The sequence below is a fragment of the Raphanus sativus genome, chromosome 2, assembly GCF_000801105.2.
Source record: "Raphanus sativus cultivar WK10039 chromosome 2, ASM80110v3, whole genome shotgun sequence".
Lineage (NCBI taxonomy): Eukaryota > Viridiplantae > Streptophyta > Magnoliopsida > Brassicales > Brassicaceae > Raphanus > Raphanus sativus.
In genome coordinates this window covers 16,993,969-17,005,156 of record NC_079512.1, presented here as the reverse complement: position 1 = coordinate 17,005,156, position 11,188 = coordinate 16,993,969, and the positions used below count along the sequence as shown (strand labels likewise).

Sequence of the window (11,188 nt, the reverse complement as noted above, 5' to 3'; positions counted from 1 at the left end):
AATTTAGTTTTCCAAGATTACAGATTTTTTTCTTTTGAATCTTCTCTAGTGGGAGAATAATACTCCAAAATAAATCTTTTAACCTAAATGCAAGAGAAACATTATTACGCAAATTGCAGTTTTCTATTATATGAACAATAGAACAAAGTAACTAAATAAGCCTCCGTTTACATATATCTACACAAACACACATTGACTCTACTTTGATAAAGAAGCCTCCGTTTTTGTGCCCGAAGCTTTTCTACTGTGTTTCCCGTATTCCTCTGCTGCTTCCTTCTTGTGGAACCGAAACAGGTTGTCATTTCTGATCCTGTAAGCTAGTAGACTCTACTAAAATACACATGACTTCTCAAATATATCACTTTTGGACAAAACACCAATTCTGTCTTTCATTCTTGTTGTGGGCAAGGGTCACTTTTCCGGAAATATGGAACATGAGGTTTAGTACAATGGTTGATTGGTACCTGAAACAAAGAGTGACCTTTTTATGAGTTTTTATAAGTTTTATGATGCAAACAGAAGCAAATATAAATATTAATCAAAATGATAATATGAATGAAAACAAATAAAAAGGGATAGATTGATGGAGATGAGATCTTTGTTGCTAGATGATATCTTGTGTATTTACATGTTTTTAAGCTTCATTCTAGTCCTTATATTGTTCATTTGCATGCATTTAGAGTGCATTTAGGTTGCATTGCATACATTTGTCTCTATCAGATATTGGAGATGCTTGTTGGTGACTTTGGAGACATTTGAGGGGTTTTGAGTCAAAAGAGTGAAAGATGAACATGGATGAAGGCCTTAAAGATATCTTTTGAAGCTCAAATTTTGGGAAGACAAAGTAAATTGAGTTAGCTTTCTAATGGAGGTGGTTTCAAGTCATTTGGATCTGTATTGAAAGAGTTATGATCAATCTACTGGAGGCATATCAACCCTGTAGCGACATCAGCATAGCGACCTCGCCTGGTCGCTAAGACGCAACCCGAGCCATCATAGCGACATGCGTAGCGACTTACCAAGTCGCTATGATGGGAGAAGCCAGAACCCAAGAAATGACTAAGTGTCCGTAGCGACCTCTGCGTAGCGACATGATCACGTCGCTAGGAGGCCACCCGAGTGAGCGTAGCGACCACCATAGCGACTTGCAAAGTCGCTACAGATCCTGAAGATTTGAAGAGTTCTGTAGCGACCTCTGTAGCGGGAAGCAAGGTCGCTACAGGCGAAAAAGACTGCTTTTTTATTGGATTGACCCATGATTGTTGGGTTGACCCAGCTTGTTTTTAGACTTCTATAAATATCGTTTAGACCTAATTTTGAGAAATATCTTGTTTTCTCTGTAATCACATTAGCTATTTTGGTGAAAGACTTAATCTTGAGCTTCTCTTCATCTCTATCTCTTGTGATTATTGATCAATCTTGACCACTAAGCATGATTAACCTTCAATCATCCATGGGTTTTGGGTTATTCATGTCTATTAGTGAGTAGTTACCATTTGGATTCATGGGCTTGGGTGATTAGGGTGATTAAGTGAAGATCTAGGGTGTTTAGTGTTAGATATCTTGTTTCTTTGCTTGTCTACTTCTCTTAATGCTAGATTAAAGTTGGCCTCTTTATTCTAGAGCTCTAGACATTTTCCACCCACAAGGTGTTTGATGAAATGTCTGAACCAAGTAGAGCTTGCTCTAAACTTACCTTACACAAAGACCATTGTGTTAAGGGAGTTTAGATAGTTAATAGACTCATCCATAATGATTGCTTAGATCTTTTAGGCTCAAAGACCTTTGATGTCTAGTTGATTAAAGCAAATGAGCATTATTCTTGACCATAGAACTTGCTTATTTCAGTGTTCTGGACTTAAGGAAGTCTTTTGATTGAAAGCTTGCCACCCTTAGATTGGATCTTAATCACTTGAAATCAAATGCCTAGCCCCATGAGTCCTATTGTCCAAGATTGATTGAAAGCTTGTTCCTTTATTGCACTTTAGCATAGTTCTAGTTCATATCATCATTCAAAACCTGATTGCACTTAGATTAAGCATAGATTTGTATTCTCAGTGCATTGAAATCACATAGGATTGGTTCGACATCTCACATACTACTTCATTTGATAGGGACCTGAAAATTCATGTTATCACTAGATGTGTATCACTCTCAACAAGGATCAATGGATGAAAGGTGAATGAAGATGGAACCGGTCCTGCTGAATGTGTATCACTCTCAAGATCGATTGGTGGATGGGAATGGGATGATAGACGCCATAAAGCTCTGTGAAAGGATCTAGAACAATAGTTTTGACAAAACTAAAAAAACTAAATAATTCATTCATAAAATTCAAGGGTTGATTTACAATGAAGCAAAGACTAGAGCTTTATAGACTCGACCAAGACAGACTCTAATAGTCATAAAATGATAAAAGGAAAGTAATAAACTCGAAATAATAAACTTGGAAGCAAAGGAGTTGATGACTCCTTGAAAACTAGCCGTAGGGCTGATTTGTTGCCTTTCAAGAAGACTGATCTTGTATCTTGATATCCTGGTGAAACATCCACGAAATAGGAGTCTCTGGCTGCTGATTAATCTCCTAAGGGTTTTGGTTTCTTCTGGTTCAAAGGAATAGAGCTCATTAAGTGGTGAAGACTTTCCTTGAATGCATATGGTGCGTCCGGATATGGAAAGTAGATGGTATGAGAATCCGCCTGATCCTCTGGGTGCTGGTGCATCTAAGGATGTCTTTTATGTCTTCTGGTTGGTATAGAACATCTCCAGGCTTCCATAAATAGGTTTGGGTCGGACCAAATTGAATTGGTTGGAAGCTTTCCATAATTGATGTCGGTCTGGCCAGCTTTGGGAAATTAATTGCATCTTGGTATTTCCTGAACCAAATCTCTTGATTTAGGGCTTCTGGAAAGATAATAAACCCTTATTTAAGCCCTGATTGATTCTGGAGGAGGCTGCTTCATGGTTGGACTAAAATCCACTTCAAAAGGCTGATACTTGCAACTGGATAAGCTGGAAAACCTCCAGTTTGTAAAATACATAACTTTTTGGTACAGATAGATTTTGATATGATTCCAATTGGTATAGACTCCATCTTGAGTGTAGAATCCATGAAAATTGGTTTTATGTTGAAAATCCTTCTGGTTGTGGAGAAATTTTCTTTGGATTGAACCTCGGTCGCTGGTACCTCCTAAATGGCCGGTTTGGAAGGTTTGGTGAGACTCTGGTCGAACCATGAATTTCGTGACAACAAAAATTCTTTTATAAAATTAATTCAGTGATCTACTAATTTTTGAAGTAATTACTTAAACAAAGGCATAAGCATTAGCATCAAGCAAACCATACTATAGATACTAAAATCCCATATAAGCACAATAATACAATCCACAAGATAACATATGGCAATATATCCTGTTCACTGATCTCCACAATACTATCAGTCTCTAGGTTACATAGAACATATTCTTAACACAGATTTCATTCAAACAGAAGGAGCATAGAGTAGGGCATTGTTGAACTCGTCCCTTCCCTTTCCTTGAGGATTCCTCTTCCATTCCATGATTTCTTTGAACGTCTCTATGAATTCCTTTATGTGAGTAATTTCCATTCCTAACCAAAAAAAAAAAAACAACAACATCCAAATCGAAGGATCAGAAATGCAAATCGAACCTCATTTCCTACCGAGTATGAGTTAACAACAAAGGGATCAAACACCTCAAAATCCCATTCTCCTCTGATATCAGGATCATCTTTATTGATCCATATATATGTTTTCACAGTCATATTCTCAGAATTGTCCTGTAAATGCAAATAAGAAAAAAACAATAGAGTCAGTCTCATCAAAACATTGTTTCATGGAGATGATAATCTTCAGACTCACCTCTCGTGCAACACCAACTGTCACTCTCTCTCATATTGATTACCCTCAACAGCATCTAAATTCTCAAGTTCTTCATCCGTTAATCCCATTAGTAACTGCACCAAAATATCTCTTCTCAAAATCTAAACCCTTAAACATCATCAGTTACGATCTAAACAAACACAAAAAGGAAAACCCAGAAGAATATATATAGCAGCCGAATTTCACAAAAATGATTTTAAAAACAGACCTTTCCATGAACTTCTCCATCTTCTAGTGTTAATCTGCATCTGTTCTCGAGAGATCCGCCATAAGCATCGGGATCATTAACAATTTCCTTCATGAACTGGTCGATCAAGTATGCATGTGCTCCATGTGATGGAACCCAGGACCTGGACCAGGACTTGGAGCAGACTCAGGACGATCAGATCAGTCCAACTGAGGTTCAGCCATTCAGCCGTACCAGAGCAACGGACAGAGCCGTGTACCGGATCGACCCGAGTGCACCCGGACGCGACCTAAGGATGGATTCACGACCTGATGACCGAATCAGCCAACCCACAGGCGTTCTTCCCCGACCCATTCGTCATTCTAGAGCCAACAGTCAAGTCAGAACCCATGATCATCGAGATGAATCTGATTCCGGACTTAGCCTATCTTTTCTGGCCCGTTTGGGACGTACCGCACACCCGGATCAGGCTGATCTCGACTTGTCCGACCACTTTGATGATTTTATGATGATCGATTTCCTTTACTTCTTTTTGAGTTTTCTCTCATTGTTCTTTGTCTTTAGAACATTCATAGTTTGCTTGGTGAGGTTATCTCCGAGTGAAACACTTTCGTTGTGTTGGACCGGTGCGTCACATCCGGCAACCTTCGAACTCTGGTAGTATCTTTGGGCTTCCGCAACCCTTAGTGTCACCCTTCGATCCACTAGTTCTCAATCCACTCGGATCTGAGTTCATATCATTCGTACCGGCAGAGTGATCCTTACTTAGGTTCTATCAAGTGGTATCAGAGCCACTCTTCCGGTAACTCATTTTCTGTCCATTTTCTCATCTCTCCATTTTTTCTAAACACTTCTTATCTATCTATCTTGAACCCGGGCCCCTCATTACCCCCATATAAAAAAAAAAATAAGATCTAAGTTTATGCTATAATAAAAAAGAAAAAAGAAAGAAAAGATTCAAAGTTTGTTTGATTGTGGTGAGGTGGTGGAAGAGAAAGCATGCTGGCCGAAGAGAAAACCGGCCTTTGAGGTGGTTAAGGCGGGTTCCCCTTTAAAATCTCTTATCTCTCTCTCTTGCTCATTTGTGTTCACTTGGATTATCTCATTGGGTGATCTTGTTTGCTCTCTTAGAACTTTGGGAGGAACTCTCTTGTGTGATTACCAAAAACTCGAGTGAAACACGTGTGGGTAAGATAAACACCTGAGAGTGTGAGGCTTTTACTCTAACTTTGCCTTGTTTAAGTTTTCAGGAAACCATGGGCAGTGAAGAAGAAAGAAACAGACCCGGAAATTCTTTTGCTGGATTGTCTAACTTGCAGATGCGTGCTCTCAATGATTCTATGTCTAACTTGTTGAATACAGGTTTGGAGGCGATCCATCTTAGGCTGGATGAACTTCAGGGCCGACCAGCTCAGTCCCAAACCAGAACCAGGCGTGACCGCCCAAGGAGACACAGCCGGTCCGATCTTGAGATCCGAGATGAGTCCTATGATGATGATCAGTCCATAACCGACCAAGGAGAGCTCCTAGACAACAGAACCAAGGTGATGTCAATCCATTTGGTAGAAATGAAAGAACTGATAATGGATTGGGTGGTTTGAAATTGAAAATTCCAAGTTTTGATGGCAAGAATGATCCGGATGCCTTTCTTGAATGGGAAAGAAAGATTGAACTTGTTTTTGATTGTCAAAACTTTTCTGATATTAAAAAGGTTAGACTTGCTGCTGCTGAGTTTACTGGCTATGCTATTAACTGGTATGATCGAGTTGTGACTAGCAGAAGAAGAGCAGGTGTGGCGCCAGTTGTTACATGGGATGAGCTTTCCATGCTGATGCGGAGACGCTTTGTTCCCGACCATTACCACAGAGATCTACACCATAAACTCAGACGTTTGCTTCAAGGTTCTAAGTCAGTTGAGGACTACCACCAGGAAATGGAGACCTTGATGATCAAGGCTGATGTAGATGAGCCCTTAGACGCCACCATGGCTAGATTTCTCACCGGGCTCAACCGAGACATACAAGACCGCATGGAGCTGGAAGACTATGACAGCATGGAACAGATGCTACACAAGGCCGTGCTGATTGAACAGCAACTCAAGAGAAAAGGTCTCTCCAAACCGACATTTGCTTCAAAACCAACCTTTGCTTCCAAGCCAAACTATCAAGACAAGGGTAAGTCTTCTTCCACAACAAATAATGCTTTTAAGACTGATGTCCCTGCTCGTTTTGACAAAGGAAAAGCAGTTGAGAATCCTAGCCGTGCAAGAGACATCAGGTGCTTCAAGTGTCAAGGTCTTGGCCACTATGCCAACCGATGTCCAAACCAAAAGGTGATGGTGCTCTTGGAGAATGGAGAAGTCGAATCTGAAGAAGACAAGGAGGATCTCGGACCAGTTTATGATACTGATGATGAGGAAGAAGCACTTGACTTCCCAGTTCATGGCCCCCTTCTTGTTACTAGAAAGACTTTGGACGACACATTTGATCCCATCTTTGATGAGGAGGCCGATGGCGTGATCGATGAGTTTTGCTCAACCTTTGTGGAGAGCTCTGGTCCGATCTATGATGAGGATGTTCTTGATGAGCCAAGCCAAGGTTCACTACTGGTTACTAGGCGTACCTTGAGTGTCCAACCCAAATCCAATGAAAAAGAACAAAGGGAGAATCTCTTTCACTCTAGATGTCTCATTTCTGATAAAGTTTGTTCTTTGATTATTGATGGAGGCAGTTGCACTAATGTGGCCAGTGACACTCTTGTAAAGAAACTTGGGCTTGTTACTCGACCTCTTTCTCGTCCTTTCAGGTTAAAATGGCTCAATGAGGCTGGAGAATAGTATGTGAAGGAGCAAGTCACAGTTCCACTCTCCATTGGCCGATATGAGGATGAGGTTGTGTGCAATGTGCTTCCCATGGATGCTTGCCATGTTCTCTTGGGCCGACCTTGGCAATTTGACAAGAAGGCAGTGCATGATGGCTTCACAAACAGGCACTCGTTTGATCACAAAGGAAAGAAGATCACCTTGGTGCCTTTGTCACCTTCGGAAGTCCATCAAGACCAGGTCCAACTTAGGAAGAACCGAGACCAAGACTCTAAGACTGATAAACCTGAGTCAAGTACCAGAAACTCCAACTTCTTTGTCAAAGAAAGTCAGGTAAGGAAGTCTCTTTGCTCTGAAAAGCCATTTCTCTTACTTGTTTATAAAGAGTCTCTTTTGGCCTCATCTTCTTCTGACCTTGCACCGGAGATTCCGAGTGAATTTTTAGGTATCTTGCAGGATTATTCTGATGTGTTTCCAGAAGAAAATCCAAAAGGATTGCCACCAGTAAGAGGCATTGAGCATCAGATCGATCTTGTCCCGGGCGCATCTCTTCCGAACCGACCAGCGTACCGCACCAATCCGGTCGAGACCAAGGAGCTGGAGAAACAGATCAACGACCTGCTTGAGAAGGGATACATCAGAGAGAGTCTCAGTCCCTGTGCAGTGCCTGTTCTACTCGTACCAAAGAAGGATGGCTCCTGGAGGATGTGTGTGGACTGCCGGGCCATAAACAACATCACGGTAAAGTATCGACATCCTATCCCTCGCCTTGATGATATGCTTGATGAACTCCATGGTTCTAAGTACTTTTCTAAGATAGATTTGAAAAGTGGCTATCATCAGATTAGGATGAAAGAAGGTGATGAATGGAAAACGGCCTTTAAAACAAAACTAGGTTTGTATGAGTGGCTTGTCATGCCCTTTGGTCTCACAAATGCACCTAGTACTTTCATGCGCCTAATGAATCATGTCTTGAGGTCTTTTATTGGTCATTTTGTTGTAGTGTACTTTGATGACATTCTTATTTACAGCAAAAGCCTTGATGAGCACAAACAGCACCTGAAATATGTTCTTGAAGTTCTTAGAAAGGAACATTTGTTTGCTAACCTTGGAAAATGTTCTTTTGGCACAGATCATGTGGTCTTCCTAGGTTTTGTTGTAGGTGCAGATGGCTTGAGAGTGGACGAGCAGAAGGTCCAAGCAATCCGAGACTGGCCCATTCCGAAAACCATTAGTGAAGTGAGAAGCTTCCATGGCCTTGCCGGTTTCTATAGGCGGTTTGTTCAAAACTTCAGTACCTTGGCCGCTCCTCTCACTGAAGTGATCAAGAAGAACGTGGGGTTCAAATGGGGACCAGCTCAAGAAGAAGCATTCGAAATCCTTAAAGGGAAGTTGACTAATGCCCATTTGCTTGTACTTCCAGATTTTTCTAAAGCTTTTGAGATCGAATGTGATGCTTCTGGTGTTGGTATTGGTGCTGTGTTGATGTAGGAAGGAAAACCAGTAGCTTATTTCAGTGAGAAGCTTGGTGGTGCCATGCTCAACTACCCCACATACGACCAGGAACTCTATGCCTTGGTGAGAGCCCTTCAAACGTGGCAGCACTATCTTTGGCCTAAGGAGTTCATCATCCACACTGACCATCAGTCTCTAAGACATCTTAAGGGTCAGCAGAAGCTCAACAAGAGGCATGCTCGTTGGATGGAGTTCATTGAGACATTCCCTTATGTGATCAAGTACAAACAAGGTAAGGAGAATGTTGTGGCCGATGCATTGTCTTGAAGGTATACTCTTCTTTCAGCCCTTGAGACTAAATTGCTTGGTTTTGAATTTATCAAGGATCTTTATGCCTCTGATCAGGATTTTAAAGAGATTTTTCGAAAATGCACCAAGGTTGCTTATGGGAAATACTTTCAAAGTTCTGGTTTCTTATTCTTTGATAACCGTTTGTGTGTGCCCCAATGTTCTTTGAGGGAGTTGTTTCTCAGGGAAGCTCATGGAGGAGGACTTATGGGACACTTTGGTGTCAAGAAGACTTACAAGGCTGTTCATGACCATTTCTATTGGTCGAGTTTGATGAAAGATGTTGAGAGGATCTGTGGCCGATGTGTGGTGTGCAAGAAGTCTAAGCCTAAAGCCTCAAACCACGGTTTGTACTCAGCTCTACCCATTCCCTCTCATCCTTGGGTAGACATTTCTATGGATTTTGTGCTTGGTTTGCCTAGGTCCAAAGCTGGACGAGATTCTATCTTTGTGGTTGTTGATAGGTTCTCAAAAATGGCTCATTTCATTCCTTGTCACAAAACTGATGATGCTGTGCAAGTTGCAGATTTATTCTTTAGGGAAGTTGTTAGATTGCATGGAATGCCTAAGACCATTGTCTCTGATCGTGATGCTAAGTTCCTTAGCTATTTTTGGAAGACCTTGTGGTCTAAGCTAGGTACTAGATTGATGTTCTCTACAACTTGTCATCCGCAAACTGATGGGCAAACTGAAGTAGTTAATCGAACCTTGTCTGCTTTGCTTAGGTCTTTGGTTAAAAAGAATCTTAAGACTTGGGAAGAATGTTTGCCTCATGTTGAGTTTGCTTACAATCATGCATTGCATTCAGCTACTAAGTTTTCTCCTTTTGAGGTTGTTTATGGATTTAATCCTTTGTCTCCACTTGATCTTTTACCTTTGCCTTTGAGTGAACGAGTTAGTACAGATGGCAAGAGGAAATTGGACACGATCAAGAAGCTGCATGAACAGGTCCGGGCCAACATTGAAGCCAAGACCAAAGGCTACAAACGACTTGCAGACAAGAAGAGAAAAGAAATTATCTTTCAGGAAGGTGATCTTGTTTGGGTCCATTTGAGGAAGGAACGATTCCCAGAACAAAGGAAGTCCAAACTCATGCCCCGGGTCGATGGTCCATTCCAGATTCTCAAGAAACTATATGACAATGCTTACCAGCTTGATCTTCAGGGTAAGTATGATATCTCTTCAAGTTTTAATGTTTCTGATTTATCTCCTTTTCTTGCAGATGATCCGGATTTGTGGTCAAATCCTTTTGAAGAGGGAGGGAATGATGGAACCCAGGACCTGGACCAGGACTTGGAGCAGACTCAATACGATCAGATCAGTCCAACTGAGGTTCAGCCATTCAGCCGTACCAGAGCAACGGACAGAGCCGTGTACCGGATCGACCCGAGTGCACCCGGACGCGACCTAAGGATGGATTCACGACCTGATGACCGAATCAGCCGACCCACAGGCGTTCTTCCCCGACCCATTCGTCATTCTAGAGCCAACAATCAAGTCAGAACCCATGATCATCGAGATGAATCTGATTCCGGACTTAGCCTATCTTTTCTGGCCCGTTTGGGACGTACCGCACACCCGGATCAGGCTGATCTCGACTTGTCCGACCACTTTGATGATTTTATGATGATCGATTTCCTTTACTTCTTTTTGAGTTTTCTCTCATTGTTCTTTGTCTTTAGAACATTCATAGTTTGCTTGGTGAGGTTATCTCCGAGTGAAACACTTTCGTTGTGTTGGACCGGTGCGTCACATCCGGCAACCTTCGAACTCTGGTAGTATCTTTGGGCTTCCGCAACCCTTAGTGTCACCCTTCGATCCACTAGTTCTCAATCCACTCGGATCTGAGTTCATATCATTCGTACCGGCAGAGTAATCCTTACTTGATTGATCATATCATTAGGTTCTATCACCATGGATCTCCAATCCATCAAAATTGGGCTTTCGAGTCTGATTTTGTAGCCCAAAAACACTCAAAATGCATGAATAACGAAATAAGCCCCAACTGGCCTGATCCCAAAACTTAATGAAACAATGCGCTTTGGAATGAGGACACGTGTCAGCCTCTCCTTCTTCGACTTAGTGATGTGGCAGTCCGAAGAAGGAGGGAGACACTCTTTTATAGAAATAGATTAAATTTTATGCTTTATTTTAAAAAGATGACAAATTTCCACTTATATTCTATTCAAACAAGATTAGTGAATGAAATTAAAATATTGTCCCAAAACGAGTCTTTGGATTTATCAGACTAAATCTTCTAAATCTACTCAAATTTACTGTGAAATCAATTTTATTAATATAATTATATGATTAACTATCAGATAATTTGAAAGAATTCTTACAAATAGAAAATTTCTATGTTTTTGTCACAAAAAACTCATAAGAAAAAAATGACTAAAATGTATTTTATTAAAAAAGCAAAAAACTCTTACACCCTAAATAAAAATAATTAAAATTCAGAATTTTATCATTTTGT

The 11,188-nt window shown here is 41.0% G+C and overlaps 1 pseudogene; it reads right to left on the bottom strand.

Annotated features, from left to right (window-relative positions):
- Window positions 1–3,391: 3,391 nt before the first annotated feature.
- On the bottom strand, window positions 3,392–4,202 carry LOC130508587 (AIG2-like protein B; annotated as a pseudogene).
- Window positions 4,203–11,188: the final 6,986 nt, after the last annotated feature.